Genomic DNA, 22153 nt, shown 5'->3' with positions numbered 1-22153 from the left:
TGCCTGTGTGAAAAACACTCACGCAATGGCACGACTGGAGTCTCAGCAGAAGGGAGTGGGCCTTCCTCTCTTGTGTATGTGTGTGTGTGTGTGTGTGTGTGTGTCTGTGTGTGTTGACTAGTTTGTTAGCATGACACTGCGCCTGTGTGTCGAAGCACGTGTGTGTGTGTTACTGTTCCAGCTCGGTGGCATGAGTAGGGGCCTCCTTCTTTGCCAGAGCTCCCGTATGTGGGATGGCAGCAGCTTGCGTGATCAGAACCGAGCGAGAGAGCATGACAGAAAATCCCTCACTACCCGGCCTTTAAAAAATGCAGGAGGCCGACGCACGCAGAAGCAAGTAAGGTAAATGTATAAATTATGGACACGAAAAAGTCTCGCTTCAAAAAGAGGGAGAGATCCCCCACATGAGGCAGCAAACTTTACTGCATGTGAGGAGAGAGCGGCTGCAGCTGCCCAGCGTTTTGCTGGGGTCCTGCTAAATAATGAGCCAGCATCTTTCTAATAAATGGACCGTGCAGAGCTCCGCTTGGAAGTATTTGGCATCGGGCCAGTATGGTTTGAAAAAAAAAAGCCGCTGTAATGAGTGAAACTATTTTCATTTGGTGTTTATTTCTTTAAGCATTAAGTCAGGCATATTTAGAGGATGTGATTAATGATCTCTCATGCGTTGTTTTTGCATCCGAGCTGCACATTTACAGAAGTTGCAAAATCTTAAAAAGAGATGGGGGGGGGGGATCCCATATAAAAAAAAATATACAGTTAATTTTCACATGTCACTAAGAATTTTTAAAACAAATGTAGCAATAAAACATATCTAAGAGATATTGACGGAATAAAGTGCCAATTTAAATTTTATTTTAGTTTCATGTTTTCAAAATGTCCAATGAACTGCACCAGTGCCTCTGATGTTCTGTTGGTCTTATACTGTCCTGTTATATCGAAATTCTTGTAAAAAGAATTACAATCAACATTAAACAAAGGTACAGCATTACAGAGCAGTGAGGTCATTAGAGACTATGTAAGTATTGCAGTAAATTGTATTTTTTCCAACAGAAGTAATGAGCAAGTCCTTATCCCCTAGTTTATTATAAGTTGACATTTTTATTAGGCATGAGGAAGTATTTTAAATTAAACAATATTTTACTATATCATTTTTTTTTATTGGTCACTTTTTCCCAAACCATTCTATAACTATAACTGACTTCTCCAATATTTGCCCAAGAGAAATTCCTGTGTATAATTTGTTAGGGTTAGTTTTTTTGGGGGGATTTGGTGATTTGTTTCAAATTTATGTAAAATTGGGTTTCAGGGTTTGATCATACGAAACTTCCACAAGATTTTAAGTGCACACCAGTAAATGTGGCAAACTTCACGTTATATTTTAAAGGGGGTCAGACACTTTAAAAGCAGAGTCATGAATAAAACAAAAGATTATATGATAAAAAATATCACTTTAATTTGGAGCCATGAATATCAAATGTTTATTTCTCATTCTGCTGTTCTGAAGTCAACTCATAGAAACACGAGACCAGGGTTTCATGTCAGACTACCAAATGATGCAGCCGCGTTCCTCTTAAGCACTCAGCGGCTGTGTGTGTGTGTGTGTGAGTGTGTGTGTGTGTGTGTGTGTGTGTGTGTGTGTGTGTGTGTTCTTTTTTGTGCAAAACCACAAAACTATGTGCGTGTGTGTGTTTCTGTGTGTTTCTGTGTGTGCGTGCGAAGCGCATGCGCATGTGCCCGGCTTCCTGGAGTCCTCTTTAAACTGTGCACCAGGGCATGACTAACAGGTCAGCACACGAGTCAGTCCTCGCCCACCATGACATCACGCCGTCGCTCGGATCAAGACGTCGCCTATCATCGCCCGGGCGGCGTCTGGAAACCGTCACCACGCAGAGTTTGCATAGTAACACAGGGCAGCGATGCACTTTGTCACTGAGACTAGTTCTGAGGAGATGATGCAGCACGTCAGCTGGTCAACACACAGCAGGGGTCCAACAATAAACATGATTTATAGGAAAAGGCTCTGAATGAAAACCTTCCAGACGGAGACTATAAAATGTATTACCTACAGACAAAAGCACCTGGAGACAATACACATTGTAGAAATGCACAGGCATGTGTGTTACTATGAAACATTCAACAACACAGTGCTACCAGCTGGTGTTGTACTGTGATGCTCGAGGTGTGACATGACTCAGGTCATTCAGCACACGGACGCATGAAGCTGGACACGAAATTATAAAACACAAACCAGCGCTTCACCGCAACTTCATCCTTCGCCGGACTTTATAGACGGTTCAGTATTTGTCCCTTCACCTATTTGTAGGTGCAAGTTGTAAAAATATTTGTTTGATACGAAAGTCGGTGAATTATTCAGGGATTATTTAATAATGCAGAGAAACGGGGAAATGGGGGGAGAAACTCAAAACCGTGGCAGTGGAAAACCGCTCGGCCGGGCTGCCTGGAAGCTCTCGTTGTCACAGATACAGAACACACCATATGTACAGCCCTGTTTGTTTTCTAACTGCGGTGGCCATACTGCTTCTATAGTCCTCCCTGACACACAGCCGCCAGCCACGCTTCATTCTCCTCCTCGTATACGTGTATATATCCCATTACGGAGCAAAGTGGAGAAAATGCTAATGTGTTCATTTGCTTTTCCCAGAAGCGGCAGGTCCCCTGGATGCACCCAGAATAGCACATAACTCAGTAACACTAAGTGCACAGATTTTATGTGTGGGTGTGTGTGTGTGTGTGTGTGTGTGTGTGTGTGTGTGTGTGTGTGTGTGTGTGTGTGTGTGTGTGTGCGTGCGTTAATCTGTGCATCCTGCAGATAGAGGTTTGACGCACAGACAAGTGGTATCATTTGAAAACAGCTGCACTTGTCACCCAACAGTAACGGAGCGAGGAAAGTAGAACCAAAGCCGAGATTATATAACACACACACACACACACACACACACACACACACACACACACACATGCACACTCATACTCACACACTAACACACATGCCTAGTCTGATCTGTTTAGGTGAGTCACCACTTCTTAAAGCCGTAGTGGGTGGTTATGGCACCAGCTTTAAATAGACAGCATAAAGGAGAGAATATGTAGAGTAACAGAGAAAGACAGCCAGAGAAAGAGTGAGAGAGAGAGAGAGACTGAGAGAGAGACAGAGAGAGACAGAGAGAGAGAGGGGGAGGGAGAGAGAGAGAGAGAGAGAGAGAGAGCGAGAGAGAGAGAGAGAGAGAGAGAGAGAGAGAGAGGGGGAGGGAGAAAGAGAGAGAGAGAGAGAGAGAGAGAGAGAGAGAGAGAGAGAGAGAGAGAGAGAGAATAAGACAGGGGAACACAGGGAAGTGAGTGAGTGAGTGAGTGAGTGAGAGTGAGTGAGGGTGATATTTTTGCAGCAGTGTATTTGAGTTGTGCTGAGTGTGTCTCACTGAGCTGGAGGGCGAGGAATCATCTCACATCCGTCATGGAGGCTGGTAGCAGGGTCAAACGCAGTGCTGTGGCGAATGGCCCTGTTATCACACAGCTTTACATTCGCTGCGCTGCCTTTTTCTCAAAGGCAGCAAAACAGGGCTGGAAGACAACCAAAAATAGAGACGCCCAATTAGAAGTGCTCCCGAAGCTTTGATGGAATTAGCAGTGAAAGGGGGCCTTGCATAACCCACCCGCCCCCCGGAAAAAGAAAACGACGAAATGTGCAGACAGCATATGCGAATGTTTGTCCTTATTTACTGAACACAGGTCCCGGGTCAGTTTCCTGGTGCCGTGGTCAGAAACTACGTGAACAAACAGAACACAAAGAAACTTCCTGTTTCCTGTGGTGTCTTATTTTGAAAACACATTTTGGCCTTTGGCTGCAATAAGTTTGATCGATGAGGATGTGTCCAGCAGCCTCAGGCGATACAGACTTCTGTCTCCTGGGGAGAAAAACTTAATTAATTAACACAAAAAAATCTGATTTCTGAATATTAATAATAAACATTAAAAGAGCATATTTGATATGTGAACGTGCGGTGGCTCGATGAGAGCAGCTGCAGCTCGATCAGTGCTTTTAAAATCAACTTAACGAGTCTGTTGAAAGCTGCTCAGCACTGACAAGCAAACCATTGTGACGTGCTATTGTGTTTGTGTTGTATTGTGTTGTATTGTATAGCTGAAACTAAGTCTTTCTTCTGCAGTGTTTTCATGCTTCTCATTGTTTACAGCCCAGAAAAAATGCGTGCAAAAATTCAACCATTACACAAAGACAAACACACACACAGTGCTGATTTGGAGACAGTGTGTCCACAGGAGTTTGATCAGCTGCTGACTGGACCGAGAGTCAACATAGCGGCAATCCAGCTCGCCTGGAAAACAAACACACCTTCCATCACTGTGGATATTCCACGACTTCATCTCTGCCTCCTCATTCCGACTCATCATATTTATTGGACCAACTAACGGGATGTTTGCCGGTGTCTCACCATCACGGAGACAGGGCTGGGATCCATATTTTAGAAGATCTGTAATTATTTGAGTGTGTAACAGCTGAAGCCTTAAAAATGAGTTTGACTTTCAAAACAGGGCCGGTCATTATTTTTACCCCATAAGAGGAAGTTAGAACGTAAACAACAAAACAAAACAGGGTGAAAAACAATAGACTTTTAGTAAAGATAAGATATATCTTTCAAAAATAATACATTTTGAAGAAATCTGTGGCATTTAATGGGTTAAGTCAAGGGGGCAACAACCCTCCTGATCCTGACCCAAGCTGCCACAGCGAGAGAGAGAGAGAGAGAGAGAGAGAGAGGATAACAATTGTTGGGAGCTCCTCCAAGTGAGGAGTCAGAGGGGGGGCGGCGGCGGGGGTGGAGCGAGTTGGGCGGGGCGGGGGGGACGGAGGGCGCCGCTGAGCATGCCTAATCGGACAGGACAGTTCCCGCTTATTATAGAACCAAGCACCGATAATAAAATCTGAATCAAACAGCCAGCCGAGAGCCCGCGAGAGAACTTCCTCCTCTTTAATTTTTAAAATGGTGGAAGCACTTGACACTGAGGTGGATCAAATTACACCGGTTTGCGTGCAAATACTTACTTAGCGAGGCAGCGCCGCCCCAAATCCGCGCAGCCGACACGCAGGTGAGTGGCACCGAGGCTCCGGCTAATTACGACACAGCACGGTGACGACCATTCGCCCCGTGCTCGCTGGCCTCCTGCAGGTCCCACGCCCCGCCACCTCGCCCAATCACAATCACCCCCTCCAGTGGGCGCTGCTCACTTTTTTCCATCGTTTTTTTCGGGAGAGCACCATGACAAATTCATGTTTTAGCTGCTCGCAAACAAAAAAAACAGAAACATTCAAACCCGCAGGATTCAAGATTCAATAAAAAAGAATCTTGAGAGAGAGGCTGAGAGAGCTGCTGGCCAAACTTTCACTTTTACAATCTAGGCTCATATGAAGCTGTAAATATATTTGAAAGATAAATCTGCTTTTCTGACTGCAATAACATTTGTCTTCCATATATCAGAATAGATATATTTTATCTCACAAATCTTCTCTACAGATTTGTGTTTTCCCACAAAATTGCTTGGACTAACATAAGCCAAGAGAGAGAATGATATGTTTAAGGCTAAATTATATCTGTTCACACAGCCTCTGTTTAAACTCCTGGCCCTCATTTACAATGTTGTCGAGTCACATTAGAAATGACTTACAAGATACACAGTAGTGCATTGAGGGAAATTCGTGTATTTTTCAACCTGGCATAGTTCTCAGAATTGTTGCTAATGTGACTCTATGGTTTGTCACCACCTCATTTATAAATTTTCAGGGAAACAACGACGCATTAAAAACAACACGGTGTATTTCAGATCAAGCTGTCTGAGCCTCTTGCAGCTTTTCAAATAAACAGTGTTTTTTTATCCCTCTCTCGGTCGGATGAAAAGTTGGATGAAAAGCAAACACAGATGGAAGCCCCCTGAAAAATCCATGAACTAACTGTTAAAGCTAACTCTGTCTGCGAAAACGCACCAGCTCTCACTGTGGTTAAACTCATAATGATAAGAACAATGGTGGATTATCCCACGCCCTACTATGATGAAGACCACCAGTCATCTTAACTAATCAAGACTAAGACGGGAGACTAGGGAAGAAACACAACATCATCCCAATAGTTACATTTATGGGAAATGTTCCAGGTTTCAATGTACTATATCTTTTGATATGACTTTGTGAAAGTGGTAAAGAAGCATTTACATTTACATTAATGTCGCTATTGGGAAACTGTGACATATATCGGCCAGAAAGCAAACAGATGAGGGCCACCTCAGGCAATAATGCAGTACTGACCTTTCCTGAGGCTTGAGAAAAGTGGCCAACCTGGAAATGGCAAATGTGGCCCAAAGTATCCAAAGACAAATGTGGACCTTTTTTCAGGCAAACATGTGTTGCTCTAGATGTGAGTCTAAAGTGGCGGGTGGTGAATGCTGAATTTGGCCCAAATAGAACCTTTGACATCGTTGGATGACGTGTGGTATTCCAAAGGTTGACTAGTGGCCCAGATCAGGCAACAAGTGCCATCCTTCCAGGCCATATGTCGGCTGGACGACTCTGTGGTAGTCAGACAGCGTGGGGCCAAGTCTGAGCCAAAACAATCTTGCTGACTCATTTTAAATACAATGAAACGGTTGAAATCCACTGTTCAAAGTCAATTTATTGAACCCAAATTGAATGTGCAGTATAAGTGTTGCCAGTTTCACCCTCACATAATAGAATTGGTTGCCCTAGCTTCCCAATTGGCTTTGTCAGGCGCCCGTAAAGGGGAAGAAAATCCACGACATGCACCTCTACAACAGTGATTACAATCCAGTGACACTTGCATGTCAAACAATAATTGAGGACATGCCAGATAAACATAGTGGTGGCCTCTAAACCATAATCTGTATATTTAAAGCTATGTTTGTGTTGTGTTGATAGTGTGCACTAATGAGTCTTTTTCCCACAACAGTGCCAGCCTCCCTCGTGTCCACACACCCTGTATCTGACCGTCAGTCTTTGCCTACCTGCCAGTAGGTGAGCCATCTGTGCCTGCTGCCCCCATCTGCAGCACTCAGTCAGCCCAGCACCATATGGCTGGGCGTGGGTTTTGCACTCAAAGCTTCACTGTCCCACAAATGTGACTGCTTGTCTGCTGGTGTATGTCTGATGCCTGCGAAACTTTCCAAAAAGAACATAACCCTCATGTATTCAGGGCAGTTTCAAAGTATCTTGCGCGCTGTGAGTCAGCACAGCATTACAAGCAGATAAGGTTTTCCTATTTCGGTGTAGTTTAGTTTGAAGTAGCATGTCTCAAAATATAATATAAAATCTGTCAAAACAACATTTCTCTTGCCTGCTCCTTTCTCACTTTCACCAGGTCCTTCTTTCTGTTGCCTCTGGAGCGCCTGGCCAACACTCTGCTCTCCTCACTCACAGGCTGTTTGCCACTGGCCACACTTCACAGCAATATGCAAACCAGAGGTTATAATTTACCCTTTGTTCACTCCCAGAGTTTTGTGGGATTCATTTAGGGCAGTTTACACATGCATGCGGTTATGATGTGTTTGACACGTTTGTTACAGCGAGAGTAGAGAGAGTATTCAGTGAAAAACTGTGTGCATTACTATTACTTCTTTTTCGAGTACTTATGGATAATAATGATAATGATATATATTTTTTTCAACTGAATACAGATATTCTTTAGACAACTCTGTTTTTATTATGGTCATTTCATTGCACACCAATTAATGATGTCTAACACACGTGAGGTGGTTTGTTGGTTGCTTGGTTGGTTGGGTCGTTGGATGGTTGGTTGTTTGGTTGTTTGGTTTAATGTTGGTTACATTTTGATTGTGTACAAAATAGTGTACTGTATTGGTGGTTGTCATTGTTTTGTTGGTTGACTGATTAATGCAAACTACAACACATTCACACCCTGCACATGAAAAAGCTTGCTGCATTGAACTACCAAAAGCAAATCAAAGAAATAAGGTTACAAATTTAAACTTGGGAAAATCAGCACCAATTCATCTTCATTATAATTCGCTGACAGCAGACAGCAACAACATACACTAACATATTAATCTAAAACCCACAGATTTAAACACATACAAAAGGCCACAGATCCGGGGAAATGTTAACACAAACTCACATCAGCTCTCAGCAGTACTTTGTCAGCGTGTGATGGGATCTAACTGGGCTAATATGCTGGGGCAAAGTATGAGCTGTACAAAAAACAGAAATGGGGTTTTAAAGAAAAGAAAAAGCTGTTTTACCTCTTTCAAGGTCTCTCTCTCTAAATGTTAGTGTGTCTGTGTGTGTTTGTGTAAGTTTGTGTGCCTGTGTGTGTGTCTGTGTGCGTGCGTGCACGGAAGGAAAGAGGAGAATGTTAATTACTGTGGTAGAGACAACGAGGAGGCTTGTCACGTTAGTCCCCATGTAGCGATGACAATAGAAGGTGATTTACATGAAGGATATGATGGAGGGAAATCGAGGGCTTATCAGGTAAAAGGAGGTAATTATGACTTCAAAAGTAATGAGTGAGTCTGACAGAGGGAGGGGAGCCTCTGTCTGGGCATCGCACACGTTCTCTGTTCATGTCTCTTTCTAGACGTGATGTTAACCTGTCTTTGTTACAGTGTCACTGTTTCTACATTGTGAAAAACATGGACTCCAACAACTTGCATTATAATTTAAGATGTTCCAGAGCAAACTCATTAAAACTGAATTTAAGTAGACTTAAAGAGCCGGTCCAAGTTTTGAAGAATTTGAATGAGATGAGTATTTCTGAGAAAATTTGATGGAAGTTTTTATATTTAGATAGTGGAAGTTTTTGAAGTCGAACAGAATGTCTCCATATGATAATATAATGTTGATAAACAATGTTGAAGAGTTCCTTTCTATCAGGTTCTTTGAGTTTATCTGGACCCGTTGAGCAAGTGACCGATCATGAACAAGCAGTCTAAGGAAAGAGGAAGCATGATCGCAAGAAATACAACACAAATCCTATCAGAGAGAGATGGGGTTAGAGGTGAGGTAAGGTGAAATATACGATGAGATGAAATGGGGTGAGGTGAGATTAGATGAAGAGAAGTGATAAGGTGAGGTCAGATGATGAAATAAGATGATGAGACGCGTTGAGGTGTTGAAATAAGATGAGGTCGGTGATATAAAGTGATGAAATGAGATGATGCAGGTGAGATGAATTGAGATGATAAGAGATGGTGCATTTTTCTGACGTGGAATGGCCTTCTTTCTCTCTCTTCTTCTTGTACAAATCATACTTGATGCGACCACATTTCCAACATAAAGGACGGAGTTCTTGTCTTTGTTTTTCTGAACTTCTCTCAGTGAGACACAAGATGACTCACAATGACATGAAATGAGACCCGATGAAACATCAGAATGTTGACTGTTCACAGATCCCTTTCATAAACGAGGTGAGACCAGACAAACCAGCAGAAACAAGAAAAAAATCAGGATTAACCTAGGTGTCATAAGAATAGACGGAGGACATCAAACAGAAGACACGGTGTTGAGACGGTGTCCTTTCAGCTTCTTGACAACAGAACAGAGTCTCCAAGGAGCCCGCAGATCCTTATCGGCAAACCGCATCCTGTCCCCCTAATCACCGCCGATGTGATAAGTGAATTTATCTGTCTCCTCTGATCTTTCCATCTGATAGAAAGAAAACTACACTTCCTCCTCTCCGGGGCACAATTCAACTCCAGTGAACTGCCACCATTTCCCGGCCTCACATCTGCACCCCAGCTCTGATCCTATCTCCACGGTTTAGCGGGAGGAACAGGAGAGATCACAGAGTCAATTGGCTGTCATGATTCATTGGTTAAGAGCCAGCCATGGAAACCGATGATTGTTAATGTGTGTCATGGCTCATGAGCAGCGCAAATTTGACTCCGTGGTAAAGCGGTCGGAGGAGATCTGAACGGTGATCGAGCGAAAGCATAAACACACAGTTCGTTCAACGTCATTTATTTGACACGTACTTGAATAAAAAAGACGTCTGCTTTCCCCAATAAAATGTAAGATACAGTTTATTCCCTGATAGACTGAATAAACTGTATTGCCCCTAGTGTTTCCAAGCGGCATTACTGGTGGCAAAGCCGTCTCTGCTGGTATAATTCAGACAGCACACTCATGATGCATCATATTATTCCACATATAGCGAAATTGAGAATTTGAAAAGGGTGGTGTAAATACCATATTCCATTTAGGCATTGCAATTTCAGCAATTAGCTATTTCCAATAAAGACACATGTCAAATATTCCTATTTGTGTATTAGCAGGGTTTTAGGAGCATTTTATTTTACATGTATGCAGCACATTTAGTAGAGCATGTGTTTCAGTTGGGGCTTTTGTGACAGTTTGCAACACAGGGGCCTGTTAATGCTCAGCTCTGTGCATTGGACACACAACAACTAGACAACAGAGTGCAGGGGCTGGAGTAGAGATGCATCACCAAATGAAAAAATCTATACCTGAGAGGGAAACACACAAAAAAAACTCTCAAAGAGATTTTACAGCACCAGAGAGAGCTGTGAATTATTCTGTCCTCTTTCAGGTCCAGAAGTTCACTTTGTACCGAATCTCATTCAGCTCGGCTCGGCTTGATCAAAATGCCGCCGTTGTGCTACAGAAATATTGATCATTGCCACAGCCCTCCACCTTTCTCATCCCCTTCAAAGGAGAGACGCAAAATGATAACAGATAGACAGCTAATGAAGCATGAATGATTAAAGAGCCCCGCAGGTAGAGGTTGTCAGACATTTTCTTTCTTTTTTTTGTCATCCTCTGTTCACTTCCAGCTGGGGGCAGAGAATACACTGAGATGTTGTTCCACACGGTGAACTTGAAGGTCACCAGGTACATTTTCAATAATAAGATAAATAAAGAAAAGTGTTAATCTAAACAACAATGCCAAAAGGGACAACCCCATGGTTCTGAGGTGAAGATATGTGAGTCGGGAGCGACCAGTAAGGCCTTTGCTATTTATTCTTCTTATTGTTTAACGCTGTCTCAACTTCCTGCTATTTGTCTGAAAGTACGAATTACCTCAGGCCGATCTGATTCAAGACCAGCTCTTTTAGTCTCACTTAAACATAGCCTGTTGGTCCTTCATCCGAGGCGCATTATTTTGTTTCGGGATTAAACTGAACCAAACAAGGTAAATGGTTTGTATTTTTTCAGTGCTTTTCTATTCTACTGCGTGCATCTATGTATAGCACTTTCTGTATCATCATCAATTTGGGGTTGTCTGGACCAAGGACACTTGGGCCTGCGGGAGGGGGGAGTCTGGGATCACACTGCCAACCTTCTGCTCAGTGGCCGACTCGCTCTCCCCCCTGAGCTGCCCAGCGCAGGTGTGAAAGCACCCTCATAAAAATATACTGTTCTCAGCTTAACGCAGGCCACACACACTAACAGTGTTAACCTCACATTACATACCAGACCCTCACCTACAGTGACTCAGCTCTGCAACTCCGCAACTTTCTTTTTGTTCCGCGTCTCTGCCTCAGCCTCAGCCTCCTCCCTTTGATCAGGAACTCTCAATAAACACAGGCGGGATTTACATCAGTGGCGGCAAGCTGCTCTCATCACTTTGCTGTGCCAAAGCCTTTCCCTGTCAGCGGGGCATCTGAGGCACCCAACGTGGAGGAGAATTACATCAGCTCTCGGGGTGCAGCTTTTCCGTCAGATAGACTATGACTGCGCCCCAGAGCTATAAGTAATCCCTAAGTGCTCCTCATTTGACCTCAGATTGATTTCGGTGAAAGTAAATCTCGCTGCACAGTAAAGTAGAAGGCTGCAGTGGAAGTGTGAAAGCAGGCTGTTGTAAATTAGTCATTTAGTTGATGTCAACAAATCAAACATTAAGAAAACAATACATCACTACACACACCTTTGTAAATGGTGTTTGCAGAAATGGATGCAGCCGCCATGTGACTCAGATACATAACAGCAGCACTTCTTCCCGCTTTCGATTAAATTAAATCTTAAATTAAATTTATATCTTGATTTGTAGGTGTAATTGACAGCCATGTTTAATTTCCTCATAGGATCTTAGTCACCATCAGATATGGAGCCTGCAAATATGAATTACAAGCCAAAGATCTGTCTTGTAATCTGGACAGTTTCATTTTTGCTTTAAGTGTTTTATCGTTAGGGCTTCAGCCATCCAAACAACAGTCCCTTCATTCGAATCCATTATCCTTTCATTCTAAATTAAAGCTAGGGTTGGTAATCCTGCATCAGGCAGCAGGAGGAAGCTACACTTTGAAAACAGGAAATCGATAAATCCCCTCCCATCAGCCATCTCGACTGAGCTCTGCCTCCAAACACATGAACATGCACTGACCGACGACTGCGAGAAACCGACTTGTTCGCTGACGGCTCGCTGTCGTCTGTACTTCAGCGGGGTGCGTCTCCCTGGCTGAAGGTCGTGCACAGTGAGAGCACAGACAGTGTGTGCACAGGCAGGCAGGTTGGTCAGTGACAGACAGGTGTGCCAGCCAATCACATCATCTGGACGTGAAGAAGATTTGATCAAATTAGACAAAAAGAGTTTCAAAAACAACTTACCTGCCCTTTAAGCACTTTTCTTGGTGTGTGTGGACACAGTTAGGACCCAATCAAACTAACTTAACATGAGCATAATACAAATGTATCATAGCTTGTTTAATTTAAAGGAAACGTTCAGCATTAATACAGTTGCTTAATGAGAGTTGAATGAGAAGATAATTTACCACTTTACTGTGGTTCCAGTAGAAGCTACCAGCAGCAGCTGGTTGACATTGGAAACCGAGGGAAGCAGCTTTGCGATGAAACACACAAAGAAACACACAGAGCTGTACGTGTGGACGGACACTGCAGACTGACGGCTCGTTGTGTTGCACCAACATGTTGTGTCACAGGAATTTCTTTGCAGTGTAGTTGATCCATTCACTTCCTCTTACTGTGATTGTTTGTCTCTGTATGTTGGACCTGCGACTCACTGACGACCTGTCCAGGGTGCAACCCCTGTGACCCGCATGGGATGAGCCGTATAGATAATGGATGGATGGACTAACGATTGGACATGTTATACAACACAACAACATAACATAAATTTGAGTTCACATTTGCCAGAGGAACAGAAAAGGAAGTTGTTGAATCCTACTCCTTCTCAATGTTTTGTTTTCAGTATGTATGTTAAACGTGTTCCTTTGAGCTTTCTGCTCCAGCTGCCGCACACCACTCAAAACAAGTCTGTCGAATCAAGCGACAACTACTTTATTTTGAAATGTGAAATTAGCTAATTTGATTGTGCCCACACAGGTGTTACTTAAATAACTATAATAATACAATAATAACTTTTTAGGACTTTTAAATCCAGTGAGTTAAAGCGTAGTACACAAATAAAAAAAAGCTATGAAGGTATGACATGAAAAATAAATTTATAACCAGCATCATCTATCACCCACAGAACATTGTGATTATATTAATAACCTAGTAAAAAGAGGATTTGGGGTTATTAAAATGTGTTGCTGATCCAAGCTCCTGTAACACACATGTGCCCAATTAATATAAAATGTTTAAACAGACTCTCACATAATGGGGGTCTCCTAATATAAATACTGTACACGAACTATTACTGCTATATTAAGAATGATCAGAATGTGTTCTTAGCGCAGCAGATGGCTGCAATTCTGCCAGCACTAACTAGCGCTGAGCGATTATGGAGCGACGATAAGTTGCTTCTCGGTTGAAAGCCTATCATTAGAGGCTTAATTGAAGCGGTAGCCAGGGCGGGTGACACTGTCTGCCATGGATTCCTTTTACCCATGGGTGGGGAGGTGGGGCGGGGGGGGGGGGGGGGGTCTTGTCTCACGGTCTCTCTCTCTCTTTCTGTCAGCGCCACGTGGTGCCCATGTGTGGCACATGAATCTCTTTTCCCCTGCGTGTATGTGGCTTGGTATACACAAACTCTGCAGCACACAAACAGACACTCTCTCTCTCACACACACACGCACACACACACACACACAGATGGCAGTGTCTGGACCGTGGGGCAACCAGTGTCGCCTTGTGTGGTCGAGTGTCTAGACTAAGTGCATGCTCAATGGCATTTATAAATGGGATGACTGGGGAGCGGGCGATGACGAGTCTTATGAATTGTAACAGCCATTCCACTGTTTTTTGGGGACGTGAGAGCTCATCACACCCACTGCAAATTCTTTTTGGTCATTACTCTGTCCCAATCTCAAAACACAGTCGTATTGACAGCATGCGTTAGGGCACATTAGCTTGTTCTTTGATGCTCCTTAACAATGAAATGAGTATTGCTCTGTGCATTTGACCTGACTCTGTAGATACAAAAAACTGTACACAGGGCCAGTGGATGGTGGGTTATCCACCTGCGGCTCTGTGTGACAGGCCTAGTTTGGGGGGATGCACGTGTAATATCCTGTCCAGTGGAGACAGAAAGTGTTTGACCTCGAATGGCTTGTGCAAGTGGCTTCTTCCAGTATTTTGTGTTAGCTGTAGCTTCAGTTGTTTACTGTTTACATAAACTAATCAGAAAAATCATCAGCTCAATGTTTTTCAGTGTGTATTCATCCTGCTCAGTCACATTGGATGCGATTTTAGTGCCGACTTTCAGTGAGGTGTTCACATCCATGATGGGTAAACAGTGTTGGACTCATCTTCCTTCACCCACACTGCACCCTTCCACCAAGTTCTGTGGTAATCCCTTTAGGAGATGTATGCCTAATTCAGCTAACAGACAGACAAACAAAAGGAAGACACAACTTCCTGTGCGGAGATAATTGTTGCTCTGGAGAAATGGTGCCACTGCTCTGACCTCTCTTTGCGACTCTCTCCTTTCCTCTGGAACTCTTCTAAGAGCACTTTGAAAGCACCGGGCATCAGCCAGCCGCCTTATTAAAAGAACATACAGTTAAACTGAATGCCATCAATATCACTAAACTGCGGCCGCTGTATAAAACGGCCGCTGTATAAAATGTCAATCAGCGTCCTTGAGAGGGAAGCAATCGACTGCTGCTCGAGCATGATGATCGGAATGGGCTTTTAGTGGACAGGGTCGCAGGATCGGTGAAGGCAGGGAGGACAGTTGTGTGTCGGATAAACCAAAAGAGGACAATGGTGCCTCTCTTCCACCAACACAGAGGCATACCAGAGCATGTAATATCCATTGCAGCTACAAAGTTTGAAGTGCTGTGTTTGTTATTTGTAATTGGCCTCGATAATGCAGAATCTTAAACCGCTCATTGTAATCTAAGCTGCTCCTTAACTTTATTTCAATCTCAAACAACGCACAACAAAGTTGCTATTGATGTTTTAATTTGTATTATTTAGAGTGGACATTTTTCCAACTGGTTTTCACGGTCTTAGTGCACTTCTGTCAAATGCAAATGTTACTGACTAATGAGCCAAACATTTAAAAGGAACAAAAATAATTGTAACTACTTCATCTCCATTTTGCCTGGTAAGTGAGTGTTTTTTCTGTGGTGCCTCCACATCCTTTCGAAGTGTTTCTGAAAAGCCCGTTTCCACACTTTAGGCAGCTGAAGAATGTGACCCCTGAGAGTTCATATACAGTAAGTGATAACATGAAGCTAACCCGATCCCTTATTGAAACAAATCTGACTGATGGACGTCATTTCGGACGTCTTGGGTGTGCCTCCTCCGACGGGGCGAGCTATCCAAACACCTCGAGCTGTTTGAATTAATGCTGGACGCGCACTAACCACCGGGAGAAAATGAAGATGGATGACCTGGCTATGAAAAACATTCCTCAGTCAAAGGTCACACACATCACATCGCATGCGGCCTCCGACTCTCTCAGCCCGTAATCCCATGTGCTAGAATCAGCGTACACACAATCCTATGTATAAATCAGCGTTGGAAAGTTAAAGCCTTTAGAGAACTTTATCTATTGTCATCTCATGGGATGTAAAGCAAAAATATCTTAAATGGTTCAAATCCAATTTAATACGTTTAAGATCATCATCATTGTCATTACCGCTGCTGCCCCTGAAATGAAATCTCAGAGTCATCTTGTGCCCTATTAGCTATGCATTACATTGCAGTCGAGGGAAGGTCACGGGGGAACATGTGTGGACTTGTCCTGCTCTCGTCTTTGACTCGTCATCAGCTTCATCACAATATCTGCAAAGTTGCAATTTCCTGAAATCTGCCAGGAGAGGACACACTGCTCTTTGGGGAGAAGACAGTGTTCATTGCCTCTCCTCCTTTTTTTGTTTGTGTTTCTTTCTCAACGACCCTCAGTAAATGCACTAGAGACAATTACCATCTGATGCCTGATGATATGAATCCCACAAATGTCCCACTGTGCATGGTTCTGCTCTCCAAACGACTCTGATATTGCTGTAATTACCTGGCTTTTAGCGTAGTGCTTCATATTTACAGTGCACCTTCTGGTTGAAATGAATAAATAAAGTTAAATTCTGCATAATGTTTCTATTGTGGACCGTAAAAGGTCTCTGTGGAGAGATGGATGGTGACATTAGAAGTCTGCGGACTAGAGGCTTCAATAAATGCTTTCAAGATTTTATTTAAACAAAGGAGACTTTTCCAAAGCCTCACATCTTCCCCTTGCAGCCCCGCACACAATGATAACAAGTAAACAAGTCATACTCTACCTTTGTATCGAAGGTGTATCACCCTTTATGCAATGGTCGGTTTGTTTTCCAAACCAGGATAGAATTGTGTTGTCAGCACAGGCCTGAAGGAAGTGCATCCGTCTGCTGATACAGTCGCCTCTTGCCGAAAACAAACGCTCCCCCACGTGTCTCTTCATCATCACAAATACGTCCCCGTCGTGGACACAGAAAGCCCAGCTGCTTGAGTTATGCCGCTATCGCTGGTGAAGTTTGTTTACTGCAATGGATATTCAGTGGAAAGAAATGATAATAAAATGGCAGCTATTTTGCTGACACATCTGCGGCGGGTTTCGACAGTGTATGCTGCCAACTGGCAGCTATGACGATGATGACATATTGACAAAGGCTCCACGGGATACTCCTAGCTCCATCGCTTTTGCCGGGCTCGGGGCAAGGGATTTCTGCTTTGGGGTTTCGTCGGGGGAAATCTAGACAGGGTTGATGACGCCTGCGGGGCCTCTTGGACGAGGATGGATGAGGACATTTGGCTGTCAGTGGTGAGGAGGCCTATCTGGCTCTGTCACAAGGCCACAAGGGAATGAGAAGACACAAGGGGCCTGGTCTCAATAGGCAAATGTAGCCTTCCTTACATGCTTTCCTCATCATCCTCATCTTTCAAAGGCTGGAAATTGTGGTCTTTTTGTGTCTGCGAGTGGATTTCTGATGCCAGGGTGTCAATATTTTGAGAGAAATTAGTCTGTCGTCAGTCATCAACTTCTGCTTTGGACAGAAGCTGCTTTGTAACCCTTACTGAACTCTAATATCTTTAACAAATCAGGCTATTTGTTTCAGTTGAGGCAGGCAGGGGGGGACTGGGAATCAGGAGTACCAGGGGGGGACTTTCCTACCCCTTGTTCCCGTCACTAGCCTCAATCCATCAAACATCCCATCAGAGCTTCATCATGAGAAGCATGGACAAAAAAACATGGGACAGGAAGTTGCTTGAGGCAGGTGCGGGAAAGCGCCTAAAATAACGGACTTCTCTTTTTTTGGCAACTGCTACGATCATCGGTGAAGGCAGTGATGACGCCAACCGATCCCAGTAGGTGCAAGAAGGAACATCAAGGGAGGGAAGATCCCCAAAAAGAGCCCTACATGAAATGGAGACTTCACAGTCTCTAGTCTTCCTCTGTATGTATGTGTAGCCCAGAACAAACACACTGGGGGGGGGGGGGGTGCGGTCCACAGCCTATAGTCCGCAGGGTGCATTATCAATCAATATGACCTTCTTGGGCTCTCCTCTGCGCCTCCACCCTCCAGCACCATCAGACCACAGCCTGCGCAGCCAGCTGGGTAATGTAGACACTTTGCACCCCCAGAGCTGATGCAATCTGTGTTCATTATCTGGACGTCCTTTTAAAAAGATAACCTAAAGTTAACATAATAATGTGAAGTACTCTGGCTTGTCAGCGTACAGAGCATTTTGCAAACCACTGGCATGACATTGAGTTGCTGAGTCACTCCTCGGTGAACCATTAAACTCAGCCCCTCGAAAATCTCCGGCAGAGGGTGAAGCAAGGAGTGGATTTAATAAACGGATACAGCCGACCTGGGAATTCGCGTCCGGAATGTTTTCATTTTCTCCGACTGAGGACTGGTTCGCTAATTGGGTTACGTGGGCTCGGCGAGGAAGTTGTCAGGCTTCAGGGCTTTTCATTTGCTGCCTGGCTGTCAAATCGCAGACCCGGGCGGTGACCTCTCGCCGTGACGCCCCCATGAGGGCATTTAAGGTACAGCTGTCTGATGAGTCAGTCTGCAAGCCCCTGCTTTCCCAGAAAATCCCAGGTTCTGAGGTGATAGGGTGACAGGAGCCAAGAGGCCACACAGCTTATCGTGGGAGGGTTTCACCGCTCCTCTGGTCGGCTTACTGGCTGCAGAGGAGCCGCTCTCGGTTTGTCACTCTGGACTTTGAGGGATCAAAAGCTACACGGTAATGGTAGCACTGAGGATTCTGTGAACATTACCTGCAGACAGCCACACATTTTGAGCCAGGTGATCTGTTAGCATGGATCAAGTTCCTGTTTGAAATATTATAAATTCCCTGATCATTTTTATAGAGCAGATAAATACACTGCACACACTCAGTGATTTATATGTTTGCTTATGAGAACAGGTTTCTTAAATCTCAGATTATTGCCAGTAAGCTGCCTAACTTTACCTAATTAGGCTCCATTAGCTTGGTGGTGGAAATGTTTGCGCATGAGGTTGAAAATTTGAGTCAAGGATAATAACTAGGCTTGGCGTTGATTTTGTTTTTTTCCAAATCAATTCTGAACAAAGTCCGTGGGACTCCTATAATTGTGAGGCCACCCTGCCGGCCCAGATGTTGGGACTTTAGCAGATGTGCTCCACCTGCTGTGATGAGGACACTGACTTATGACCAGCGGGTCAGAGCATCTTTCTTCTTGTCCCCTGCCTTGCAAAGAGCGACCTGCCCGGGTGGAGTCAGACACAGACCACCGCTGCTAATGACATTCACAGGGCCGGCTATTGACAACAAAGAGGATGTTTGCATCTGAGCATTAAAAAGTATTCACACTGACGGATATGAAGGGTTAATAATTAAAAGAAAAATGCTGAAACACCCACATGTAGGTATTCTATTAAAGCATAATGACAGTGTTATGTTTGTCAGCGGAATGGATAGAATCAGCTTAAAGGAATCTATTAAAAAAATATTTCACACTAGAAAATGAAAGGATGTGTGTGTCCAAATGCATGTACTCCTGTCCATGCATGTTTCTTTGTGTGGTTGTGCGTGTGTGTGCCGGTCTAAAGGCAGCTCCGGCGGTGGTGGCTTCCTGGGGAATTGAAATTAATGAGTGTAATCAGAAGCAAACAGCGAGCCAGGCAAGGGCAATTAATAGAAGCGAGGCGGAGCAGAGCCGCTGGTCTGCTCGGCCAGGCATGGTTCGAGCCGAAGAGATGAAGGATTAAGATGCAACCACAGGCGAGCTCCACGGCTTTACCACAACCCAGCAGATGTCCGCGGAGGGAAGGCACTGGGAGCCTGGCACGGACACGCATTCGCCAAAGCGGCCACTCGGTCAACGCGGCCCAAAACGAGCTGACAACCTCCTGGCAGCGCTCAGATAACACCATCCTCTCTGTTCAGTTCAAGAGCCAAGGGAAGGCCCTCACTGGGGGCCCCCGCACTGCATTCGAGAAGGGACACAGAGGAGCTACTATGTGCGAGAGAGAGAAACAGAGGGACGTGAAGAGATAAACAGAGAGAGACGGGGGGGAAGGGTATTGTGTGTAAGCTCAACTCAAGTACATTTCAATGTGTTTGTCTGATTGAAACATCCTTGCGTGCATGCATTCCGTCAAACATACATATTTGCTCGGGTATAAATAAACACATTGAGCCCGGCTGCCTTCAGAAAAGTGCTCTGCTTGTTGTTTTCTTTAATTGATGCTAAACGAGAGTGTCACCGCCCAGGATCCTTTCACTGAGCCCGCGCTTTGTTGCCATGAATGGCGTCCGTTCCCCCGGCGGTCTCGCATTTCCACTGTTTACGCGAGATAATGATGCATGTGTAAGGATACACCGCCAGGCCAAGAGAGGGGCTGATATGAACTGTGACGGCCGCCTCGTCGGTCCAAACCAATTTGTGTTGAAACGGAACAATGATGTCACCTCAGACATTAGGGTGGGGGGTGTAACGAGGAGACTGTGCCATAGAGAGGTAATCTGGGATGGACGCAGAAAATGAGAGCTCAGGCCCACTCCCAACCAGGGCTTAAAGGTCAGGTAAGGTCAACCAGTCATGAGGCCAAACCTGATTCCACACACAAACACAATGATGTTGAACTCGCTCCCTCTTTGTGTAATGTCCTTAAAATGTAAATGTTATTACTTTACAAGCATCGTGGAGTCCAATGTAGAACTAAACCTTTTCAGGAAATGACAACTGCTTTGTGGCAAGAAGCGACTGGACCAGAGGCTGTGATGTAACGTCTCTTTCTTCGGAGTATTAGAAATGATGTTTGGACACTCAGGGCCTCAGTATTTAAACCCCATTAAATGACCCTGCAGTAATCCACAGCAGAAACCCCCTCCTCAGCAAAAAGATAAAGTGGAAGAATTGTGGCTTTAACACCAGCGGAAAAACTCTGTTGACCTCATTCCCTCCACCACGAGTTCTACGTGGTTGTTTCAGTGCACTTTTATTGTGTTCTGGTTTATGAACCACTGCTGGGTTGGAGGGCAAGACCAGCAAAGTGACAAAACAACTCTGTCAATCTTTGATTGAATTCTCCTCCTAACGTGTTTTGTCAGCAGGAGAAATATCATTGGCTATTGATTGATTCTCGTCCTGTGCATAAATCCTCTACTTTATTGCTCAGAAAAGTGCCGACTGTAGAGAGCATTGTGTTAAAGGCGTCTCTGACACCGTCAGGCTGCCGATAAATTACTGACACTTCAATAACTTGTGAGATACGCTCTCTTGTGCCTATGAAAGGCAACAGTTTAACGCGTCTCTCTTTTAGAAGCCCATTACTTTAATGGAGGACAATTCAAACTTGGAAAAATTTACAGTTTTTCCCCGTGGCCGTGGCCAGATAGAAATTGCCCGGTAACATCAGCTCACTCATATTGCTCTTAGGAATTAATGAGTTTCCTCACGTAATAGTATTAAATGGATTTTTCCCACTCTTTTTTTTTCTTGGACAGGGATCAAAGTCTTTCTTTCTGTGTGGTGTAGCTTGTCTGCCCTCTTCTGGCCTCATGTTGTCATGAGGTCAAGTCATGTGGGCCCATCACTGACAATATACATATACCTATACACATCTATATATTTATATAGATATGTTTATGTCTAAATAAATGTTACTTTGTATAAATATAAGTAAAAGTGAGTAAATAAGAATAATACTTGTAAATCAAACAAGAACCTTTCAGTCCTATAGGAGGAGGTTTAGGGTGAAAGTGAAATAAAAGAAAGTCCCAACATGAAACGATTGCTCCTTTTGAATGAAATGCCACTCAACCACTTCAAGGACTCCTTGAAAATCCAGACATAAACCCTTGGGTGTCCCAGAGACCCACTTATAGAATGACTGCTGTAGACATTTACAGAGTTTGGCATTAACGGCTCTGTAAAGCCATCAGATTGTCAGGGAGTGAAAAAATGGCAGTGGCATGAGGCGCTTAATAAATAAATCTTTGATAAGCAACGAGGCTGTTTCTGAGAGCAAAGCTAACTTCCAATCAGTCACACTCAAAGTAAGCAGTGGGGGGGGGAATGGATTGATAATTAGAGGAGAAGCCTCCATGGTTCACCACCCATAAGCTATTCCAAAGAGCCATGGATCTGAGTTTTTCGCATGTTTCTTTATGAGAAACACACTTTCCTATTAGAGGAGGGCATGAAAAAGTAGAGATGAGGGGGGGGCAAGCTCTTCAGAGTCAAAACCATCA

General features: G+C 44.1%; 1 protein-coding gene across 2 annotated transcripts in view; it reads right to left on the bottom strand.

Annotated features, from left to right (window-relative positions):
- epha3 (eph receptor A3) overlaps positions 1–6452 on the bottom strand; it is a 180653-nt gene extending 174201 nt beyond the window's left edge. The window contains exons 1-2 of one of the 2 annotated variants that reach the window (XM_062402042.1): positions 6338–6452; positions 3441–3582 (exon numbers count right to left, since the gene is read on the bottom strand). The gene's annotated coding sequence lies outside the window, so the exon portion shown is untranslated. Of the gene's footprint in view, positions 1–3440; positions 3583–5083; positions 5237–6337 lie in introns of those variants that run through there. The other variant, XM_062402043.1, reaches the window with a different exon arrangement.
- Between the last annotated feature and the right edge of the window lie 15701 nt (positions 6453–22153).

Source organism: Platichthys flesus, chromosome 13 (assembly GCF_949316205.1).
Source record: "Platichthys flesus chromosome 13, fPlaFle2.1, whole genome shotgun sequence".
In the NCBI taxonomy this organism is placed as follows: Eukaryota; Metazoa; Chordata; class Actinopteri; order Pleuronectiformes; family Pleuronectidae; genus Platichthys; species Platichthys flesus.
Note: the sequence above shows the minus strand (reverse complement) of the source record. Positions and strands in the feature narration are given on the sequence as shown.